The sequence below is a fragment of the Acyrthosiphon pisum genome, chromosome A1, assembly GCF_005508785.2.
Source record: "Acyrthosiphon pisum isolate AL4f chromosome A1, pea_aphid_22Mar2018_4r6ur, whole genome shotgun sequence".
NCBI classification, from domain to species: domain Eukaryota; kingdom Metazoa; phylum Arthropoda; class Insecta; order Hemiptera; family Aphididae; genus Acyrthosiphon; species Acyrthosiphon pisum.
In genome coordinates, this window is record NC_042494.1 from 90,811,868 (window position 1) to 90,838,281 (window position 26,414).

The 26,414-nt window shown below is 29.3% G+C and overlaps 1 long non-coding RNA gene across 1 annotated transcript in view; it reads right to left on the reverse strand.

Moving 5' to 3' along the window:
• Nucleotides 1–12,115: 12,115 nt before the first annotated feature.
• LOC115033787 overlaps nucleotides 12,116–26,414 on the reverse strand; it is a 17,040-nt gene continuing 2,741 nt past the window's right edge. Inside the window, exons 3-4 of the long non-coding RNA XR_003839093.1 lie at nucleotides 12,478–13,978; nucleotides 12,116–12,383 (exon numbers count right to left, since the gene is read on the reverse strand). This is a non-coding gene — a long non-coding RNA (uncharacterized LOC115033787). The remainder of the gene's footprint in view (nucleotides 12,384–12,477; nucleotides 13,979–26,414) is intronic.

A 26,414-nucleotide genomic window follows, 5' to 3' on the forward strand; every position in this document is an offset into this window, starting at 1 on the left:
AGTAGGTACTTACCACAGCGCAGCTTATTCTGTATTTAATATTTTCGTAGAACGTCAAGTCAAAACGAATATTTCATAAATCCCTGTTTTATCGCCATCGTTTATCGTGTTTTAAAAAACGTTATATTGTGTACATAAAAAGGATAATAAAAAGGATTTCACTTAAAAACATTTAAGTGAAACCAAACTGAGAGATATAACAATACCTAATAACAACTAGGTACAAACCATTTTTAATTTTTCACATTTTAACTTATTAATATAATAATAGTTAATACTCGGAACGCATTTAAGATACTTTTAATGCGTAAGCGTATTGCTTGTCTATGTACTCGCGTACAGGTTATACCTTGGTTTTCTAAACATTATATCGCGTAATACATATTGATGAATTGATCTAAGTTAAGATAAGATAAGATAATTTATTGGCCAAATAGGAATATACATAATATGTTGATTACAAAAATAATAAAAACTCACCACTATCTCTTGTTGGTAAAATTGGAGCTTCTAAACAATTAACTGTTCAAAAAAAAAAAAGAAAAAATATATATAAATAATAAATATGTACCTATTGTAGGTTTATCAAATCAAATATTTCACTTCAATACAATATTTAAAATTATAATCTATAAAAATTTTTTAGTAAAATATAAACTAAATAAACTAAATATTATATGTGTTCAGCTTTAGATTTAACATAATCACAATGTAATATTAAATTTGGAATTATATAATTATTTTAAATACTTATTCGATACGTGATCTAAAATATTTTTTTTTATTCTTTAAACCATAGTGCAGATAAAACTCAACCGAAAATATTACAATATACTTCAGTAGTTCGACATAAAACAATAAATATTATTAGTTAATAGGTAAATTATATTTTTTTATGAATACAGATACGATTTAGTCAAAATTTAAAAGATAAAATTAAACGTATAAAAAAAAAGTTAAGACATATGATGAAATAGATGATTTTTGATTCCTTAAATGTTGCACGAATTACGAACAATTAGTAAAATGATTTATTTCACACTTGTGCACATTTTATCGGATGAATAGAAAGCTCCACAACATTTTTTAAATCATCTGAGAATTGTAATTATTAATATTTTTTTTTTGTTTTTCATTAATTAACCCGCGGAAACTTAGACCATTGGGTAATTTTGAACTGTATGGGGGAGGGGGGGGCTGTAAGGTGCAAACACGTGTGTGTTGTTTTGGCAGATTTTCAAGTGGGCACCCGTAGGTATCTGCCATGCCCGGGTGGGGGATGGCGACACTTGTTCTCCGGACACCGTGACTTGCCTTAAGAAAATGCCGGCCGCGGCCGAGGTATCGAACCGGCGCCGGTGTGCGTCGCAACCGACGGCTTAGTCCACTTGGCCACTCCGTCCCCCTTGTATTTGTTATTAGTTTTAAATTGACTCCTCACTCAGCGGTACTTCAAAATAAATTATTGTTTTAGTCTTTTCAAATCATGCGCATTAAATGCACAAAACACCCACGGATTCCGTAGGTATCTTGATCACTTTTTTAAAATTTATGTTTTAAACTTATTTGTGTAGGTGTGTGTTCGTTAAACCTAAATTAAAAATCTAAATTATAAGAAGATGTGACAATTTTTTAATATTTACTTTTCGGAACTTTTGACAACCTCCAACCGGGTTTAAATTAATTTTATTCTGTTACAAATATAAGTATAATAACATTAAACACATCTCATTTTTTAACATAGAAGTACAAAACTAAGTTGTTTCATTTAAGTTGTTTTAATATAAGACGGTGTAATTTAATTGTTGCTGTATAAAACGCTTAAAAAATACACAAATATTTTTAACCGTTCACCAAACTCAAATGTTTTATCTCCTCAGTTATCGGGACTAAGTAAACTAAACTACAGTTTTAAAACAACGTAATTAATTTTTTTGAAGTTGCAAGTACTTTTGAGGTAAGTGAAATAAAAGCATAACAGTTTTCATTCAGCATTTCTTTTGATTTAAAACTCATCAAGATAACGTTGCATTATTTGTATAAAATATAAATTAAATAAATTCTAAACGTTATTTTGTTTCAATAATAATTAGGAGAAAGATGGGATAAATTCATCAATGTTGATGAAAATTCCATATAAACTGTATCAAGAAAAACGATAAAAAAAAACAATTACCTACAATTTTCCTGAAAATGGTGTTTCTGTTTAATATAATAATAATAATGTGTAACATTGAACATTTTATGATTTCAATGCAATCCAGATATGAAAAAATAACGAGTCTCTGTTGGATATTAGACACTGGGATTTTATGATTATAATAATAATATGAGAAGAGAAAAAATCTCGTTGAGGTAAACATGAAAAAAATAATGGTTGAATACTTAAATATGACATAATACTATAATAGTGTTTACATTTTTATTATATGGAACCTTTGTGATATCCATAAAATATAGAGAAAAACACTCACAATATAGTTGGCAAATCGTATAGCAATCAAAGTGTCGATTTCGAGTTGGACACCACGAATTATTGTCGTAGATACGATATATTATTATGAATCCATTGCTTAACTTAACTAACAGTGAGGCTAACTAACAGTGATACTGGCGTGGAAATGCAAGACTTCGCGAAAAGTAATTTATTTGTCCTCATTGCGTCTTGATTTTCTCCACGGCATCATCTATATAATTCCATAAACTTGTTTTTGCAAGTGTATCAGCTGGGCCCTTGTGGCTTGCATGTTTATGTTTTGTGTCCATGCCTTTTCTAATATGTTTTACGGTTGAATACCTATTGGCTATTTCAGACATATTTCATTTATCAAATGTACTTTAAACAAAGGTACCTATGCTAGTCACCCGCAAATAGGCATACCCACCAACAATATAATTGTGACACAAATTATTTCATATTATTGTTAGGCATTCGACGAGTGGTGTCGTATTAGTTACGCAGTGTTTAAACTTTAAATTACATAACTAATTTCAAAAATTATTACTTGAATTTTTCCATGGTTGATATGAGTGTACTGCAAGGTGTAACAGAATGACCTGACAAATTAAATAACTTTTGTTATAGTTAATATTTAAAATTATATTTCATATAAATACCTAAACGGATAAACCTAATTTATAGATACTTGCGCTACGAGGGCAATTTTTATTTTTAATAGTGTAAATAAAAAAATTTGTTAGTCTACTTTGTAGAAAACAATTCATGGTAAAAACGTTTATTTAAGACGTCAAAAGTAGTTAATTTTAAATATCAATAGTTTTACAATAGTAAGTACCTACCTAAGTAGTAAGTACGGTAGTACCATAGTACCTCAACTCGGGACATATAGGTAAAATATATTTTCAAAATATTAATTTTAAGAATTTTCAGACTAAATCAAATTATTTATCATCCATTTAATTTTCATAATTTTTTTGTACCTTTAACTAGTATCAGTTTTTCATTTGTCAGACCTTTTTGTCACACTCTGTATATATATGAATAATATATATTTATATAATATAGGTATATCGTATATATCAGTGCAAATATTAGATACTTATTAGTTATTACTAATTATTTGGAATTCATTTTAAAAACATGTTAGTAGATAGGTACCTACCGTGTTTTTGCGAAACAATCATGTGTAAGTACATATATGATAAGTTTTATAAAACAAATTATAAACAATGCTTTTTGTATTGATTAACCTTGTTGTTTATTGTATTTTATTTATTAAGTAACATTAAAATAATACTGTTTTCAAATTAAGTGTCTATATATGTATTAGTTGAGGCAATTTGACTTAAAGGGTTCATTAAATAAAACTTTGATACACTATCATGTTATCAATACTATCACTATAATAATACATATATTTTCAATTTTGTGGTAAATTATGTTTTATTTTTCTGTACAATTTCAAATTTGTAAGAAAAGAAGCTATAAATACTGACCTGAGAAGTTTGTTTTACTAAATGTATAAAGATGTTTAGTTGAACGTAAACAAACAAAGTTGGTAGTTCGATCTAGTTAAAGTTTAAAATTCCGCAAAGTTTGGCTATCTAAAAATGTACAAAACTCGATTGGATATAAATTATCAATTCATTTTTATGTGGTTCAAGTTTCACGCAATTGTATACATCTATCGTGGAATTTAGTTTAGTATTAGTTATTGATAGAATATCCGTGGACTGCTACATAACCCACCCACCATTGATAAATAGCCATACAAAAATATAATATTAGTTGATAAAAATTACTTATACCGCATCAGCAGCTAAAACTATACCTAGTTCGAATGTTTTAAATTAGCTTATATTTACTAACGTTTGCACCAATATATTTTTAAATAAAACAATTCCAACAATTGTTACAGAGTAAGTTGAACCATCTTTATGTACAAACTTAAGTTGAGTTTAGTAAACTAAATAATTTCATACTTAATATATACGAGCGTATACAAGTTGGGAGAATAAATTGCACATTTTCTAATAAACTATGTAAAAGAAAATTAAAGCATATATTTATATTTTGATTTTAAAACTGCTTTTTAATACAAGAATTAGGAGTTTTAACAATTCTTATACACATCTTTTATTTTTACGAATGCTTTTAACTTTTTTATTACTCGTTCTGGAGAACTTTATTTCGCTTATTTTTATGGAATATATTATACATTGTCTTAGTTGAAATCTTGAAATGTTTGGTTTTCCATGACTATAATTTGTCAAAATATACATTATGTTTATGAGTGTGTACATTATAATAATATTTCTCGAAGTCTGTACACAGGTCGAAGATTGACTCCATAGATAATTACAAAATATTAAATTATGTACGAAAATGTAGGTATAAATACTCGTATGCGTATTACCATATTCATATTTTGTCAACGATGTAATTATTTCAGTCAAATTATCTCCTTCCCGACCACCGAACCCGTTTCGTAACAATAAACTAATATACCCACATGTTATTTTTTTTGGAATTATCGTAGTAATATAGCGACTATAACGGTGTTTATAACCACGACGTGTTGGTCCCCGTAAATATAACTATTTTTCTAATAAAATTTTTTTAAATATGTGTCGATAAAATGCAATTACTGTATATAAATACGGTATGATTGAGCCACCACTGATGTAACTATATATTAAGCTTTTTTTTTCGGTGAGTCCGATTTAAAAATTAAAAAGAAACCAAAATAATTACTGTATTGTGTTATTGTGTCAAATTGTAATTGTTTCTACCTGGTTGATTTATTGATCTAATTTCTTTAATAATTTTCTGTTTGTATTTTATCTTTTAGTCTTTATCGATTTTATTGTTGTTTGTAAAAAATATAATATAAATTATATAATTTATACGAAAAAAAGCCGTTTGACTTCTATACACCGCGGAATTAAAAATTATTATTATGCAGGTGTATTCGCCACGAAGTTTTTTTAGTTTTGTATAGGTAGGTACCTACGTAACTTATACAGTTATACTCTACTATATACATTGTACGCGGGACAATCGATGTATAAAATATATATATATATATATATATATTATCACTTTATCACTTCAATACGAATTTCTACGAGGAATGGCTCGCACCGGTGGTTCGCTTATTGTTATTTATCGAATTCTTATTGTTTGCCACGTACACGTTGATTATAATATTTAAACTTATCGATTCAATATTGTACCTACCTACTTACGCAAGATTAAAACCATAATAGTGTTGACAATGAAAACAAAAATTGAAATTAAAAAATCTGCGTGATTTTCGATAGAGTTCTAATTTTCCTAGAATCCGATGACAATGGGTAAGGTCGTTATTCTTTTTGTGGTAATATTCTCAACGATAACACCATATGTATATATATTTTTTATTTCCAACATAAATAAAGGTAACCACACAAAATATATGCTATAATATATAAAAAATAATTCGTCAATTTTTGATTTCACGTATACGCATATATAGCATACGTCTCTACTGAATTTACGTGTTTACAAAATATGGAGTTCATGAATGTTTTACTTAATCATAGTATATACCTGGAATCCCGCACAACACTTCATTATTATTTGATTCACGTTCTTCCCGGTCTCCTTTTTATGAATATCGTATTAGGTAAATGTACGGGTTACGGAGTTCAAATGTTGTACTACCTATATGGCTATACAAAGAGGACATCAAAAGATTTCTATGAGTTCCTGTATAAAATTGGATTTCAAATCGTATCTAGGCCGTTGCAGTACCACTCTAAAACATCATAACATATATTTACAATAACTTGATCTTGATAGGTACGCATTTAATAATATATTGCTAGAACGTGTATGTTCTAGTGTCATAAAAGAAACTAAACTCTTATCGTTGATATTTTCAAATAAAATTAAGTTAAAAAAATTGTGATTACATTATATACTTTAAGAATTTTCGAGTGTAGTTAATATTCTCACATTTTTAACATACTATATATATATATATATATATATATATACATAGGTATACTGATTACTGAGTAATAATGGACACATATACTGCAGTTTCAATATTGTTTTTTCTTACTTAAAAAAATAGGTACCTAATTAAATTTAAAACAAACAACCTGTAGTTTAATTTTTACAATAAGCTTGTATGCGGGTATATATGTTCAATACATGAGACACATGAAAAAAGTAGCGACTCATTGACGACACTTTATTTGAGAATTTGGTTAATTTTGATTAAAATAAAAATGCATAGATTTAAATCACGATAATTTCAATATTAAATGTTTTTTTTATCGTAAATATTAATCTGATTTTTTTATTCGTATATAATAATAGGTACCTACCTAATTATTATAATTAGTTGTTAAATTATATTGTTTGAATACAGCGAATTTTAAATATTATAGGCTATAGCTAAAAACTATAAACATTCATCGGACATTTGGTTTACACAGCCTAATCTCACAGAGTTTTAATAATAAACTTTCTTGTATTAATATTTTGAAATAAACTGATTAGTATTATAATAAAATAATATTTTACCATAAGCGTTAAATAAGACTGAGAGGTAATACATTTTTCATACCTATTAAAATTTCTTTTTAAAAAGATTTAAAATGTTCACATCTGATTATACCTTCAATGAATAATACTTATTTAATTTATACAGTATTGGTGAAATAAAACTTAAACTAGTCAAATAATTTCCTGGTATGTAGTATGAGAATGAAATATCATCGTATGCTGTCGTACCTACATATAGTAAAACGTATTTTTTGAGATTGTTTTACTGATTGTGAAGATACCATTGGCCACATATGGGATTATTATACTGAAATTGAGTTTCATGACAATTCGGTGATTACAATTATAAGAACATCATGTGTGCATTAATTACAAATGATTTCACGATAAGGTATATTAATGACAGTGTTTCAATTAAAAAAATAAAACAAATAAATGTATAAATAATAGGTGTGTGAAAACGAACCAACCATAGGAAGTAATACTATATACGAGTGACAAATGTGAGTAATATTATATTTGATACGATCGTTCGTGATTTATATTTTTAAATAGGTTTAAATAATTTTATATAATAAGCACGTAAAATTCTATACCAAAATGTTTGAAAATAAAGATGCCCCAGAAAACAATTATTTCATATTTTCGTTTACTATAATCTTGTTTGTACCACAATAACAAACACAATATTTACAGTAGATAGTATTATTATAGAAGATAATTTGTTAATGGACCATGAAATTAAATTTTCTAGATTTTTTTGGTTTTAATTTTTTTTATATATACATACACATAACGTTGTATCTAACATTTTTCATGTTTTCTGTCCGCACGCACATGTATTATATTTCTACCCTTCAAATATTTTATAAAGATAAGCTTATTTTGTTCATAGCTACTGCTCTTTGTATTTTGTCCTGCCGTCTATTTTTCCACCTTTGAGCAGTAATAATTACATTCTTTAATTCATTTATTAAGGAGTACTCTTTAGCACAATTCTGAGTTAACCTAACCCCCAGGAGAATTGCTTTCACATTACAACTTTCCCGGAGCTAACATGAATTTTAACGAAAATATTTGTACACTATATATTTTTTTCACGAAACTTAACTTTATCTTAGAGAAAATAATATGTCGCTTAACAAAACTAATGAGAAAATCTAAAAATAATATATTATTCAAATTATTGATCATACGCAAACACCCATAAATCAAATAACAATGATTCCCTTTAAATTTTAGCATCACCATTATTTCAAACAAAAAAATGTACAATTTTGTGAGGAACATTTGAAATTAAATTTACTTACCAGTGTCACTATGTGTATAAGGCACATTTGATGCAAAGCATTGGTTAATCTTCACACAGCTCTCACCTGACTTTTTTAAGAGTTTTTTTTTATCTTTCTCTTATTTTCTCGGCACCATCCTTTCTTTTGCTTTCCATTTCCAACAACCAATACTTAAACTCAATAGATAGGCAGATATTGAAAATCAACAAAAAAAATACACAACGCTCATAGATAAAATACAAAACAAGTAAAAACGCTGAACATACGAAACTGTATTTACCAATTTAACACATTAATAATAAAATATATTATATTATACAACACTATGATAGTAATTAATACTAGTTATTAAAATATTTATACCTATTAACTATATTATTAAAATTTATAACTAATAATTATATAATAATAACAAATTATTTTTGAGCAGCGGCCCACCAGGAAAGTTCCCGGTATCCCGCCGGCCCAGTCCGCCCCTGGTAAAAACGATTTTGAAAAGGTAGAAAGTAGGTAACTGTTCTGCTGTACATAGGCATTGAGTGGCACTATCGTCATAGAGTAAGATGTAATTTAATGTACCAACCTATGTATTAAATTTGAATTCAATAGTAAATAATTAAGAAAAACAATTCTGGTCGATGACTATATTATTATTACTAACTATATTAGTTTATGACATATTGCGCAATCAAAATTTAATTTATTTTACTACAGTATACGGTACCTTGGTTGGAATGTTGAATTGATTTTTTCCGAAAACATTGCTTTGGAATATGTCATGGTGTGTACATAATATAATAATGGTCTTCGTTAAAAATGTAAAATACCTATTTACGAATATTATTTTTTTATTACATCAAAATAACTAAAATCGTTATTCTTTGTTTAAATTTCTAATTTCATCATAATGGTATCTTAAAATGCCTATAAAAAAAACTGTGTTTATATATTTTCGTTAAATAATGAACTACTTATGAAGAAAGATGAACATTGTATTACATTTTTAAGCCTTAGCTATGAATATTTAATATTTCATATATTTTTAACAACAAAATAGTTTGCAAATTTTCGTGAACCTGCTGAATTTTGCAAAATTTTTTACTCCAAATGCTTAAAAAAAAAATAGTTCCTTTATATCTTTGATAATAATAGGTATAATAACAACGCATGTAGAGAAATCTTGTGTTGAATGTACGAGCATTTTGACCATGGGGAAAAATTTGCCATCGATACGTTTATGAAAAAAAGTAAAACCAACAAAAATGTCAAATTTCTACAAATTGCTGAAAAAGAGTCATATATTTTTAATATTTTACCATGTACCTGCTTATAGAAAATTCAAAAATAAAAAATTGGTAAAAATGTCATTTACTTATCTATGGTTATGTATTTTTGACAAATCAAGAACATTGTTTGATGAAAAATCGTTATTTTACGCATGATTTTATCTCTTTTCTGGTATCTAAATTCATAAAATGTTAAATATTAGACCCTCTAAATAATATTATTGAAAATACTATCAAACAAATTTTTAATATATTATTTAAAATAATATTTATTTAATTATTAGCCATTTTTAGTGTATATTATATCTTTTCTATTTAAGCTCTTATAATTAATTTCATTTAATTATTAAAGACATTTTCTTATAATTAATTTTTATAAACACAGAATTGTTTTTATACGTAATAATTGCTAATTAGTATTCTTCTTGAAAATGTCTTTGATTATTTTTCCGTTGAAAATATGTAAGAAAATAAACATTCCTTGCTCCGTTCAGAATCTAAGACAAAAATATTTTATCGAAATGTTTTTATTTTATTAAGATCAACCTGAACTCAAAAAGCAAATATATACTTTGACCACTGATTTTTTTATAATATGATGCTTTCCCGTGTTAAATATTTTTTCATGCTAATTAATATTTTCTTTGCTATCTTCTTTAGAAGTCCCAAACACGAATTAAAAGACACTTTTTTTATATTTTGCCAAATTGGTTCTATGTTTTATAAAATAATGATAATAATGATGTAAGAAGTACAAAAAAATGCGAAAATATATGATTTTTACGGAATTTTAAATAACATTTAATAGGTAATAATAGTGTCCTATTTAGTTTTTCTAATAAACGCGAAACGGTTTGAATTTTTAAAAAACATTATTTGATTTAACAGAAGAGATAAAATGTGAAAACCTATTTTTGGCGGGTTTTTTATGTATATTCTACCAATAATTGAATCCATAATTTTTTACATGATCTTTTAAATAAGCATCAATGTGCGAGTAAAATATTTTTTAAAGAAAATTCCTAATCAAAACGACAAAACCAAATTATTGTGTTTGTTCGAAAATTCATCGTTTAAAATTAATTTCTGTTCTCCGTGCACGAATGTTATTTATAATACTATTATAGATACCTATGTAGAGTATATTATTTATTTTCAAGTGGGTTTTGAAATCAGTAGACCAAATCATGATCGGCTATCAACATAAGTGTGCATAAAATTCAAATTTATTATAGGCATGTAAAAATAAATAATAATGTTCCGATTTATTTATTCCGAACATTAAATATCTGAACAAAGAAAAAAGGAGGTTCATTTATCAATTTATGTAAATATAGTGGTTACCTATTGTAAAAAAAAAACCTATACGACCCAATTTAGTTTTTACTATAAAAGCGAATTCAGAAAATATTATTTGTGTACATACGGCCGTAGATAACTAATTGGAGTTAATATAGGTACAAAGTGTGTACTTAAGTTCTTAAATAAATTTCCAGACATTGTTGGGTTGGTGGGGTTGTACTGAATACACCTTATGCAGATAGCCTGTTGACACTACATTTATTGCAGTTAATCCATTAGACAGTTTTTTACGAGTACTTTGAATACAGAATATTTAATATGTTAAGCTAATGTATAACAAAACTGGCTTGCGGTTATTAATTTATCACTCGTGATTCGTCAACGTCCTTAAATTTATTTTAAAATACGATATTATGTAAAATATCTTTTATTTTTTTTTTTATTGAACACAATTTAGTATATCAACAATCTGTATTTACAAGTTATACAATGGATACATTTAATGAGAGTTTATTGGCGGGACCCAGATGTGGAATGTCTGGATATTATTTATTTTATTACTCATTTTTCTGAGGACTTTTTCATTGTCTTTATCTCCGCTTAATTTAAAAATGATTTAAACGTGGAACGAAAATATTTAAACACCACAATAAAGTATTTGAAATATTTTGTTGTTGTATTTATTTCAATTTAAATATTTTTTATTGAAAAGCATAATAATATATTAATATTTTTTCACCTGCCGTATAAAATACATTAACATTTTTTTTCTCGTATCTGAACAAAATAAAGCTATGAAACATGTTATGTACATACTATTATTCTTACCGTTAATGTAATTTTAGATTCTGAGTGAAACGATGAATGTATTGATTTTACAATGATGTGTGTTTTTTTTTTATTTTTTTTTGTGTCTGTGTACACGATAAGTAGTCGAAATAATGCTTCGATTTTCAACTTCAGTATCTTGTTCGATTGGAAAGTGAATATCGTTGGTGCATTGGGGTGGTCAAAATTTAAAATTCCCAGTAATTATCAAAAGCGCCAAGAAAAACCAAAGAAAAATTAAGGAAAAACGGGAATTTTTACGCAAAATCGATTTTTCACAAAATTGAATTTAGTTTTTGGTGTAACTTTAAAACAAATGACCGTAGATACATGAAATTTCAATGGTTGTTTATATTTCCATTTTCTATACACGATAACATTTTCAAAATATTTTGATTTATTTTGAACTGTTTAGAGACATTTTCATTTTCCATTTTTTTTTTAGATACCTATTTAAAATTTCGATGACCAACATTTTGCGAGATGCCCTGCTTGTGCCTTTCATAAACACGATATGATAATAATTATTGATAATGAGTGTCGTCGACCTACGAGTCGTCATTTCGAATACATTTTTTTTACAATCCATCGTATTGGTAATGCGTATACATATCGTAAGGCACCGAATGGCCGACGGCTTGCGTGGACGAACTCAATCTGGTCAACAGACAATTAATTCGTTTCAACATTTATAATTATATAATACGTATTATTAAATAAATTTATTTTTTTGATCGTTTACTGTACGTACCCATTATATCATGTCCTACATGTATAGCTGATGAGGTTAATTGCATCTAGCCGGTTAAATTTGATATCGCTCAAATGGACACGGTATTATGCGGTTATGGAATGACCAACGTGCACAAATAAAATATTTTCTGATTGCGAACGAAAACTGCAGTTTAATATACGACACTCCCTATCCACGTATATTATAATATTAAATCGCGGCAGAATGCACGAATCCAAGCTCTGAAACATGTAAATAATATCAACGCAAAAAAAACGTCATACGCTCGCTGTTCTCAGCAGTATATGTTATTGATATTTTTACAAATATTTTTATCATTCATAATGCGATCATCGTGTGTGCTACAACTCATAAACAAACATTGCAAAATCGTATATTTAATTATGGCGTTGTTCACGTTGGATTAATTTGGTGATTAACTCGTCGCTACCGCCCACTAATTCTATAATATGTCACTGATTTCGGTCGCCGAGGCCGATATATTGTTTACGATATTATTCTGTATATATATATATATATATATATATATATATATATGTATACTATGTTCGTATGTTATAAATCTGGTACATATTATGTGTTTCGACGATCGCCGTCTGCTAATTTGTATCCACCACACATTTTACAATCACTTTGCGTGCATCGGGTTGATCCGTTTCACTGGCCTCGTTGACTTTTCAAGTCAATTTTTTTAAGTGTTTATCCAACACAAGTACACAGCGCGATAATAATTGTCCGACATAAAAATGTATGGACAAATATACTGCTCACGGTTATGAAAAAATAAATATAGGTTTAATCAATATACCTTTTAGAAATATAAAACTAATTTGATTTTTTCGTAAAACTAAAGCGACACGAACACACACATAGAAACGTGGATATCTATTATTTTTCAAAAACTTCGAAAACGCAAAAATCGCATATTTGAAAATTATTTAAGCCAGTATAATCACCTAGTATAATATTATACAGCCATAACTGGTTATATTATACTATCCATACTACCTATATAGTATAATATACCATCGACAGTAAAGCTTATCAACAGAGAAAAAGCACGAACATGTTCAAACAACAAAATTTAAGCTCATATTATAGTTTGACGTGTGAGCGTGATAGACGCATATTATTTAAATTATAATTATTTATTAAATTCTATATGTATATGATAAAGTAGTTTATTTTAACGGACGTGCTGTACCGCTTACACTCACGATTGTGAGACGTAGACATTATTATAGCATTGCAGTATAGAGTATAGACTATAGACACTTATACCTGCGGCATAGTTTGTAAAACGAGAATTCTGAATTTATATCCAACACGAAATCGCTTAAAATCCTGCAATATGGTTTAGAGCCTCTGGAGACCTGAGCACTACGCACAGTAGGTAGGTAGTTGCCTTTTGATTAAAAATTATTATTAATAATTTTTTTTATTTTCATTTTTTCAATATCCACTTGTAAGTACAGCGTTTCACGGAAACGAAATGTTTCTGAAAAAAAAAAACAAACACATTATATACAGGGTGATTCACCAAGCAAGCATAACCTTTTTTCCCTTTAATATAACGAATATTTATCCGAATTCTGATTTTTGGATTTTTTTTTAATATATAGGTACCCATACTCAAAGATTTTTAAAACTCTTGAATTTTTTTGTACCACTGTGTCCTGTGGAAAAGCGGGATACTATAAATTATTTAGTTGATACATTTTTTGGAAATTTGATGCGCCTAGTTCAAAATTCAAACGAGTAGTTTCTCGGTTATTAACGTTTTTGTCCAAATAGAACAATAGAATAGTCCTTAAAAAAGGTTTTACAAATATGTAAAATAAATTTAATATTGGACACACTTCTTACTCCCCTTCGGTTTCACTGTCACTTCCGTTAGTTCCTCCACGATCGACTCGGAGTTACCATGTCCGGTTCGAACACCCACTTGGGCACGCGCGCCTCGATAATCTGAAGCCTAGCTTTCTCGTCCGTTTCCCCTCGGCCGGGCACAGAAGGAACACGTGGCCGGTGACCGGTCCTAAATCCTAATGCCAGCTATTTTCCGTTACACGTCCTTCGGTGACGGTCGATCTTCAAACTCGTCCCGCTAATCCTGATCATGTTCCAGATCCTGCGTCTGAAGCTGCATGGTGGCTTATTTTATATTTATCTCCGTCGAGCTTATCCTCCTACTCAGTCACGATCGTGTATAGATAATATTTTACCGATAGTGCATATTTAGATTATATCATACATGTATACATTTCATTTCGTCCTATACTTAAGACTCGAGACATTTTACAGACATTAGGCGTTGACCGTATGAGCTGAAAATTGACCCAAACTGTGGTCTGTCTGGGTGAATGGTATAAATTACCAAGGTAGTATACAATTTATTATTAGAACTAAATATTACAGTATTTTTTGCGGTTGAATTTTAGGAAGGTTTGGAACACTTTTTTTGTTGGGTGAGGGCGTACCAAGATTACTAAAACTACCACGTCGAGACACCCTGCAGTAGTGCAACATATTATCTGCTCAGTTTTCATATAATATTATTATATTATTATATAGATTAAGAGTCGTGCGTAAGCGTTTGATAATACGCTACGATAAAATATGTTCTGCTGATGCGTCCGGCCTGCTGACTGCAGGAGAATGTCGTCATTATATTCGCGATACAGTTTTATAAACGAGTTATATTTCAACACACCGATCGAACGTATTTAATATAACATTGCGTGTTGTCATATCCAATACATGTTGCCCAGTGGCTGTATCACATAATAAATAAGTATAGTTCTGATTTTCCCGACAAAATAATATGTTTTGATATTGTATGCGAAACGACAAAATATGAGGAAAACATATACAAAACAGGTCCCTATATAGTCGCACAGTTTCGATTATACCTACCTATACTACAAGCTACAGTTAATATATTATATTGTGTGACATTTAAATTGATTGATGATGGGAGTAAAAGTTGTACGTATAAATATCATATGCGACGTTGATTCATATTGTACGTATCACGTGGACCTGTAATCGTATAATGATCGTAGTAGTGGAGTTGTAAATATATTATAATATAATATAGTATAGGTGCTTTTATAGTGGTCGAAAATAAATAGGTAGGTACCTAGTCTATATATTTCATATTTTTTTTAGATTTAGATATTTTTTTTTTCTTCGAACACGATGTTTAAAAAATGTAATCACAGCATTACAACCTTGAGTGCCAGAGTACCGTAACCGTGTTCGCGTAGGAAGGACTTGTATAATATATATATATATATAATATTTATAATATGTGTGAGTGTGTATTATAATAATGCACTCCTCGCCGCGGTCAACATTATAATCGTTATCGTGCGGTAAGTGCCCCGGTCAGAGGCAACCCGTCGGTGCAGTAACAACAACAATAACAACAACAACGACCACGACCACGACCACGACCACGACGAGGACGACCACTGCAGCGACGATCACGACGACATATTATACGTTGGTCGCAGAGAGCGATGAACGCGTATGTCGCCGCGTAAAACCCTGCGTCGTCGGCAGGGTCGCAGAGACTGTTACGCGGGTCGCGAACCCTGCAGCGGTATATAGTCTGGCGAAACGATCGTCGTCCCTGCTTGGTACCAATGGACGTTTCGTGTACGGCGCCCCCGCTGCCGCGGCAGACGTCCCGTCGCGATCGCCGCCACACGTACACGGCCCGCCGTAGGACTTGGCCCGAGAAAGGTCCGTTCGGTCCGATCTTAATGACATAGTGCAACAGTATAATAATAATAGTAATAATAATAATAATAATAATAATAATAATAATAATAATAATAATAATAATAATAATAATAATAATAATATTTGGACGTATATCGTTGCAGGTCTCACAGCCCGACGCCGCCGCCGTGTCATACCATATTATATTATTATTATTATAAATATCTGCAGCTGTGGCTAAGCTGTGTGTGGCTTCCCCGTTGACATTCCTACTTTGGCTAATCGTTTTCGCACTATTATTACGCTGCAGCAGCAGTGGCCGCAGGAAAACACGATTCCGTCATCCGCACTGCAAACCTATACCGTCATCGTGGTCGGATTGGCCCAACTAGACGAGTGCTTGTGCATGCTAAAGCACCCCTAAGCTATGTGTTCAGAACCCCGCCTGGCCACCGTAATAAAACAACTCAAATATGTGAGAAAAGGGTGGTTTCTATAGTACGGCTTCCTGTCCTAGGTATTTATACTGTTTTAGCTCGCCAATACGTTTTTAATATCTAAAAAATACTTTTGATATACCAATAGTTAATAAGTTTGGCTGATCAGTGTATTAATAAAATAACAAAAACACCGATTTTTACTGATACAATGTCGTGTCACTTTTAACATTCACATTATGTTATACCTTTCTATAAACATAAAATTAATTGCCAATTTTAGAATATAATAATAAGTTGTGTCGTTATTATAAACCGTTTAAATCGAATAGAAACCGTCTTAAGATTTGCATTCATAAAAAAAATTACATTGAATACAGGGGGTATAGAACTGACTTTTGGAATAACTTTTGTTCTAATCAATATTTAAATTTTTTTTTTATATATATAATTTATAGCCACTTGCGCTACACGTGTAATAAAGAAAAATTATTTTTATTTTTTAATACTGAAAATTTTAAATTTTAAATTTGATTTAAATTTTTTTGAATAAATTCAAAATAGCCAATTTGTGAATCTGATTATAACAATGATTTGGATGGTAAAAACATTTATCTAAATCAAGTAGTTTATTTTTTAGAATTTTTTTAAATATCAATATTATTTTGATCAAATTGGGGCCGGAGTGGCGCAGTGGTCACGCAGTTGATTACGACTCACACAGTCATCGGTTCGATTCATAGCAAAGTGCAAAAAAAATGTGTGTGATTCTACGCAGTCACCATTTTCCCGTGCTGTCGTCCGATTGCGTCATCCGGTTTCCAACTAGGAATCACTCCACTGGGAGTGAAGACCGCACATGTCTCCTCTTGGAGAAGGGGGGTAGTATCATGCATATAGTGATATATACATAGATAAATAGATCACATGATCTCCCTACTACCCACTTGTGATAAGCATTGTCAAAGACCTTGAGGTCGTTACAATGAACAAATATAGAAAAAAAAAAAAAAAAAAAATTAATTTGGAATGCAAAAACTTTTTTAAAAATATTATTTTTGGAAACTTGCTAACATGGGTATATTTCTAAAACTATTTACTAATCCTATAGTTTTATCAATTTTTGTCATACGTTTAAGTAGCATAATTTTTTTTTTGTTATTATATAATAATATTATTATTATTATAAACATAAATATATTAAATATAAAAAACTAGTACTTACATTGTAAATATGCGACAATGAAGTTATTCAAAAGGTTTGAACTAGACATGTCTCATTTCAACTGTTAAGTGTTCGTTATTTAATATGATATAATAATTCTCTTCTTATCATTTTATCAGTATTATCACCATGACAATTTCGCGCTTAACCAAATATTATATGAAAGATAAGAGATATAGAATTTTTCAATAGCAGTGGAAGCTGGTGATAAAAATCACGGCCAGACAATGTCTGAGTTACTGAAGTTATTACACTAGTTAAAATTTACAGAATATAAATACATTTTTTGGTATAACTAAAATTGGTTGGGGAGGGCTATTCTAGCAACTTGGGGGGGGCTTATCCCCCCCTTAAATACGCCCCTGCCTTTATGTGATGTTGGTTATATTATATCGATGTTACAAAATATAAATAGTTTTTATGAGCAATTAAAAAAAATTAAAATGTTAAATTGAATTAATTGCAATTAGAATTTTTTTTTTTTTTAATAGTTCAATATAAATTACTACGTAAAAAATTAAGTTAGTATCTGTTTACTGTAAAATATATAACCTAATTAATATTCTTACGTGATTAAACATTTTATAGAATTAAAATACCTATATTTTAACTAAATAAACTTTAAAGACTATTTTATACATTATACATAACATTATATATAACATATATAATATATAATATAATATCTTATAATAATTATATATAATACGAGCCACTTGAGATGAAAGTTGTTCTTACTCAATACAGCTATAATTTAATTTTAAATAATACCTATCTACAATAATTAGTTTTACTTAAATTTTTGTATGAGATATTGGAATAAAAATATATTTTTACATCGTTATATTACATAATAATTAAGCCCAAACATAAGGGTGTGGGGAAGCAGGGTAGGCAGCTGCCTGCCCAGCGACTGTTAGAGGGTTTACCAGCTATGTCTTTTATATTAAAATATTAAACAGTTATCTAATTTTAAATTTAAAATGATACACCAAGTATACCAGGTTTAGTCTATGATTTTCCCTTATCTTATATAACCATTTCTGATAACTGATAAGGTTATTACATAATTGCAGCAGGAAAAATATCCTAATAAAAATACGAAAAAAAATTTGATAAATAAATAGCATAAATGAGATAGTAGCTGAGATTTGTTTACCTAAATCAAATTATTCAAATAGTAAAGAAAAATAAATACATGTTAAGACAGCATAAAGTAGTTGGCTGATTCTAAAAGAGATACCATATTTAAAAATATATATCAAGTTTTAAAAGAATTTGTATCTATCCCAGTTACAAGTTGATCACGGGAGATACATTATTCGAAGTTGAGTTTCATGAAAATAAAACTTAGATGCAAAATGCCGTCACCGTTTGTTAGCTTGTTATCAATGAATATTGAACAGGAATATGACTACAATATTAACATTGAAACTTTCAAAATATAAAACTAGTAGATAGGCGTATGAAATTGTAAAAAGAACTTTTTAATTGACTGTATTTTATTACTTGTTATTTTTACACTTATTCATTAATTATCAACTTGCAATAATATAAACATTTTTCCAATTTAAATTATTAATTAAAAATATTAATTGAATTTTATTTCTTCATATTATTCAATTTTAATGACCAAGTACCTAATTTTGATTTAAAATAACATTATAATGGTTTGCTTTATGTACTAGCATGTATTTAACAAGATAGTTGATATATTTTGTTGTAAATAACAGGGATTTTCTAAATGTTATGAGGGTTACACATTAACATGAAAAATTACAGATGTTTATATTGTAATACTATAATAAAAGAGTCACAAATATTAGGTAGGTGTAGAATGTAATAACCGGGTTAAAAACTAAAATTTCACAATTTGCCTCCCCAGCCATGTCCCATGGGTGGACACGTCTATGCGCCCAAATAAAACCATTGTGGAGCCCTGGGACCAATTTTAACAGCAGATTATTCCCTCTTCAAAAAAAGTAAAAAAAAGATTCATTAATTATTCTAGCATAAACACTAAAAAAACATACAATTACGATGTACATAACAAATTGTTTTCTAACATCTAATGAATAGGAACGGTCTGTTATAAGTTATAACATTGGAATTAGACTTTTATGGAACTATAAAATATACCGTCACTAATAATTCTTTATAAAAATAACTACTTCGTTTAAAATCTTCATAATGGGAAAAAGAATAACTAGGTATTGAGAAGCTTTTCTTAAACTGTGAATTTAATTTCTATGCGTGAATCGATACTCAGTTATTTTGCTCCTATAAAAAAATCTGTGTTCAAATCCAAGGACCTAAAAAAATATCAAGTAGCTTAGGTGAGGGTGCGTGGAATCCCTTAATCCGGCTTGTATGTATAACAATTTGTTAATGATAAATTATAATTTGTCATAATTAATAGGTACAATTGAACAAACAATTAACACTTCCAGTTCGGTATGATATTATTTATAATAATGTTCTATTATGACAACGAACGAATAATTATACCTATAAGCAGCGTAGTACATTATTTGAGTGTTAAGACTGTTGGGTTTTGTGCTTAGTGGTGCATAACAAACGGAGTGTTATACAGTGAGGGTTTTCATTTCAATTCGAAACGGTTTTTCAATACGAATATACAGCAGTATTTTGTATGTGTGTGTATACTGCAGCGTATTATAAGCTGGCCATCAACTGGATAATCTGTAAGATTAAAATCGAGTTCGCTCTCAACTAACCTAGTATTAATCCAGTAGGTATTAAATGTGTGTACATTGTATGTGTGTGTGTGTGTGTGTGTGTGTATGTTTAAACGCGGTAGTTGTTATGTACACACAAAGCCGACAATATACCAAACCGCGGTTATATACATACCGACTCTTTTGACCCGTGGTTTTGGCCCTATCCATTTTAATCCCACGTAACCCTAAACGCTACAAGGCGAACGTATACATAGAAAATTCGTATTGCGTAATATGCGAGTGGAAAAATTGCTGTCAAATTATAGTTGTATTTAAAAATAAAAAATAAATCATCAAAAAAACATTTATCCGCATAGTTTAAAACACACGTCCGCATTTATTATAAATTATTTATAAATAGCCATCGTTGGAAGTCGCCATGCAGGTATTCCGTTAATCCGTTGTGCCTAGTGCCTACCTACGCGGGATATTGATAATACTAAATATATTTTTTTTGTATATAATATCTATGTACCTATTTAATATGAATAGAGTGGGTGAATGGTTGTTCACCGACAATAGTTACCTCCCCCACCCCTCCCCCGTTTATAATTTGATCGTGCATTTATTTGAATTTGAATTTTTAGAATTTTAAAGTAGGTATACCTACCTACCTACTACAAAAAGACCTTACTTTCAATTACTTGGGTTATTAATAACTGTCCTGTATCGGTATGTACTAAATTTGGTTTATCAAAGTGAGAACATCCATATTTTTTTTTTTTGCTGTGAATCAGATGATTTTATTTAAATATGTAAGTGTATTCACAGTACCTAGTGGATATTTATTATTTACTTTATACCTACATAATATTATACTAAAGCATAATAATTGTCTATCAAATATATAATATTCCTAATAAATAATAATAATTATGACTTATGATAATAGTATAATACTATGGTATTATCGATCAGATAAGAGCTTGTCACTCGTCATAAAAGTTTAAAAAAAAATTATAAATTTTCATCATAAAAATATTATACTGATTGACATATATTTTAGGTTTTAACTTTTATATTTAACCGTTATTACCTATACTAGTTATTGATAAGTGATAACACATATATTAAAATTTTGAACAGGTTCTATGTTTACATACTAAAGAGTAATTACTAATCAATTACTTTACAATTATTGTAATAATTAATAAGTATAATAATATTCAAAAACCACTTGTATATAAAATATGAATTTCGATTTAAAAAAAAATCAACTGCTAAATAATTCACAGTAACATAATAGGAAGATTCTGATTTGAAAAACAAATTAAGTTTTTATCAACATAGTGATATATTATAGTCATTGTACGTATACTATAATAAATCTAAGTTTATGATAAATTATATGGTAGGTAACCATATCTATTTCAGTATGACGTGCGTACAAATGAAAAATTTTCAAATTCGGAATTTGAATGATTACATAATTTATACATATGACGAGCACACCCTGTACGTTTATTACGAATTTTTTTCGAATATAATAACATTATAACGCGACGAGCGGCGTTGTTCTTGCCGAGACATTTCCAAGATGTATTATACAATATAGTACCTCTATTTATGTTTAATAAAAAAAAAGAAAAGAGTGGGACGAATCCGACGAAATCGTTCCCGTTCGTCAGTGTAATAATATGATGTGTCACACATAACGCCATTACTAAACCCCCACGTGCGTCACGTGGGAAATTCGTGTTTTGACCGCACAATTTTCCCGTCATCGCGGGGACCCAGAGCAGATCCTCAGCCACCCCGCGGTATTATTACATGCACGTCGCCGCCGATTGTTTGGAGACGTCAGAAACTCGACGCCTGTCCTCGACTACGGTGCGCGATGTGTACATATCACACACACCGTCGAAGAAAATCTCCGGTAATGACGTGTCAAAAGGTGCTGCTGTTGTTGCTGTTGTTTTCCTTTCGGTTTTGACAGCAGGGCTTGTGACCGGAATAAAACGACCGCAGACCAGAGGACAGCGCCATGTCAATATTTCCAACATCTCTACCCACACCCCCATTCGCCGGAATTATGCGACGGGTGGTGGGTGTTCCGGTTGAATAGCTAAACACCACGTTTGTCCGCCCCGCTGATTTTGGTCGCACCGCACATAATAATTAATAACAACCCGCATATTGTAGAGCAGTAATCACGAACAGAGAGGAGATGAATAGAGGAGATGATCACATCCGTCGCGTTTCACTCGCTATACATACTAATATTATAATAACGTTATTTTGGTACGATATCGTATAGTTAGCTAAATTATTACAGAGATTTTTTTTTGGTTATATTTTAAACATTAATAATTATTATAAACAATAATAATAACACGACATAATGATAATTCAAGTTGTATTTATATTATACTAAATAATTTCATATTTTTAGATAGTTATAGTTATATATATTATACGATACGTATTATAAGTTATAATATTATGACCCAGATAGTATTTTGTAATGATAATATTATAATCACGAATAATATTATTATAATGTTATAATAATATGTTAACATTTGCTGTCTGGGGAGCTGATGATAATTTATTAAATCGTTTGTAATTTTGACTTCATCGCACGCAAGCCCCTAAATTGCCTATATATAGCGCCGTCTTTAAAAACTTTGAAAAATTGTAAATTTTTATAATTATTATATATTACATATTGCTTATGTCATATAATTCAAACATGTATAATTGTGAATATATTATTATGTACTTTGCGCCATTCCTTAATTTTATTAAAACCTTGTAAATATAACCAGTGACATATTATCATGTAAACTTTGGAAAACTATTATAACTCCCTCTTAATTCAAACTTTGTAAACATTCTATTAAAATATTTTATAAGTCTCTCGTAGACTTTTGCAAAACTAAAACTCGGAAAGTTTCTTGGTTAGAATAATGCTATAAGCCAACAGTTGAGCATCACTCATAATATTCCGGACCACGGCTGTTCATATGTTGTAATTTTTGTTAAGTCGTTTGATGGACTTCATAAACAAAATAAATGTATACTTTGAATAAATATATCGGTATTTTATATTATTATAGAGTATAGACAGACAAGACTTGTCAGTGGATGATCAAATCCTTTCCAAGAAATAGTATTACAGTATTCACGTATACGATAGTCACCAATATAATATTACTATATATTATATTTAATTAATTCCACAACTGAAATTATTTGTTTACGATAATAATTTTAAACGCTCACGTACAAAACGTGTCACTGATATTCCCCGATATCTGGAATATCTTGAGGTGCTTTTCGTCGCCGCCAATAGCTTTTTCGTAATAAATATTATTTTTTTTTTAAACGATGTGAAAAATGACCATACTGTTCTACACTGCAGCCATACGTGTGTATATTACAATATCTAATATTTTTTGGTTAAAGACTCAAAATAATAAATCATTTTTAATTTTGTTGTTAAAAATCTTAGAATTACCTATTATTAATATATAAATTAAACATTCAAATAGTGCTATGTCGTATGTAAATCTAGGTGCTTAAGCAGGTACGGGTAAAAAAATATAAACTATTATAAACTATAATATAGTTGATGAGTGAGTACCAGTTCGAGTCTTGAAACACTCTATACACGTAAAACAGTGACATTAATAATTCCTGAGGGTTATCTTGCAAATATTTGGAGCAAAATTGTAATACTGCAGTAGTGGCATATTATAGAAGTGTCCGATTTTAAGATTTCGCGTACTTCTAATTTATTTACAACGTTGCAGTCTACAAAATATTACAGTATACCACTATTCTAAAAACCAATGTGAATTCTATGTACCAGCACAAAAAAAAACATCATATAGGGGCATAACCACACCTTCGGTGTATGCTTAAAGCTGAAAATAACTCTAACTCCCTGCGTCATATTTATTTCATTATTATTTCAAATAATTAAATATTTTACTAATTATAAATTACCAGTGTATTCCAACTTATCACATGTTTTCGCTATATTTATACATACTTCATCTCATATTTGTATTATTCTACAATACATACACTAATCATTAATCATTTCAAATTGCTCTTCACTGCTATGGACGTATAATGCATTTCATATAGAGAATCTAAATAATATATTAAGACTCTCTAGACACATATATTATGCGTCCATCGTAAGCAACTTGGTGGTGCTATGGACGCGTATTATATAATTTTCTCATTATATCATCGTCCTATCATTTTAAAAATTAACAATAAATGTTTTAATTAATATGATAACATAATTAACATAATATGGTAAATAATTAGACAAATCTAAAGAGACAAAAAGAAAAATTAAAATCAACTACAAAAATAATATATATTATTTATTAATACTTGAACTATTACAATACGCAATACAAAATAAAAAAAACGGGTAAGTGGATGTCGCTCTGCTGTACAATAGGTTACAAGTGGGTCGATGTACACATAATGGATTGTATTAAACTTGATTTCGATGATATAATATCATTGTATAAGAAAAACGATTCTGAGCGGAGACGGTTTGTCAGACTGGATTTTTTATATTGTTATTATTTATTATAGCCTTTAAGTTGAATTAACATTATAATTTTTATTCGTTTGCTATGGTGGTAAGCAAAAGGTTAGAAATTAAAATCCCATTTTTAGTGGTTTTACGTAATTTGTCGGTAGTTTTTCCGTGGTATTTAATAGCTATTGAGAAAAATGACCTCTCTAAAGTACCACCTTGATCCAATTTTCTAAAAGATAAGGTACTGTATGTTGAAATCGAAGCATTCCTTCTGGTAGAAATTTTGTTTACAGGATAAAAAATAAAAATAAAAAATAAATAAACACCATTGTAAAACCACTAGCTTCCTCGCTCCGCTCAGAATCTAAAAATAAAAATAAAATGTTATCCCAGCACAGTACGTTATACTGGAAAAAAATAATTCAGCAGTGAAAGGTTTTATAAAATAAAATAAAAATATAGGGACGACGATGTTCGAATCCTGAGTAATTATATTTTATTTTATAATAGTGCATGGGTACGGTCAAAGTAGAACCCCCGCCCAAATCCACGAAAACTACAGTGCAGCACTTAGTCCGCGGGCAATGGACAAACTATACTATTACATACTATTGTTGGTCTTTGAATCCGGATGATTTGGAATAAAGCAATATTTAGACATTATTTTTTACTGCTATACGCCTGCACGTATATAATATAATGGGGTCTGGTCGTATTAATGCTATCCATTAATAAATAAAAATAAAAATGTATGTTATTATCCGCAATGGTGTACTCCACCGTCACCACGGGATATACAGCAGTGTCAACCAGCACTAACCATCGTATTACATTGCTGTAACACCGTGCACGGATTTTTAAAATTATTTTGTCTCCAAAATTCAATCATTTATTCGGTATTTTAGAGATGGGGCCATTGCAATAATATTACATACATAATATCATTTTAATATTTTATATAATTTTAGATTCTGAGTGGAACATAGAATGTATTGATTTTACAACGTGTGTGTCATTTTTTTTTAGGTTCTGAGCGGAACGAGGAAGCTATTGTTTTTACAATGGTGTTTATTTTTTTTTTTTATATATATCCTGTATACAAAATTTCTTCCAGAAGGAGTGTTTCGATTTCAACACATAGTACCTTATCTTTTAGCAAATTGGATCAAGATAGTACTTAGGAGAGGTCATTTTAATAATGGATATTGGAATTAATTTTTTATGAGCAAATTAAATTCATAATTTTACAAAATTTGTAAATCACTCGATTTCTCATGCAACGATTTTTTTAT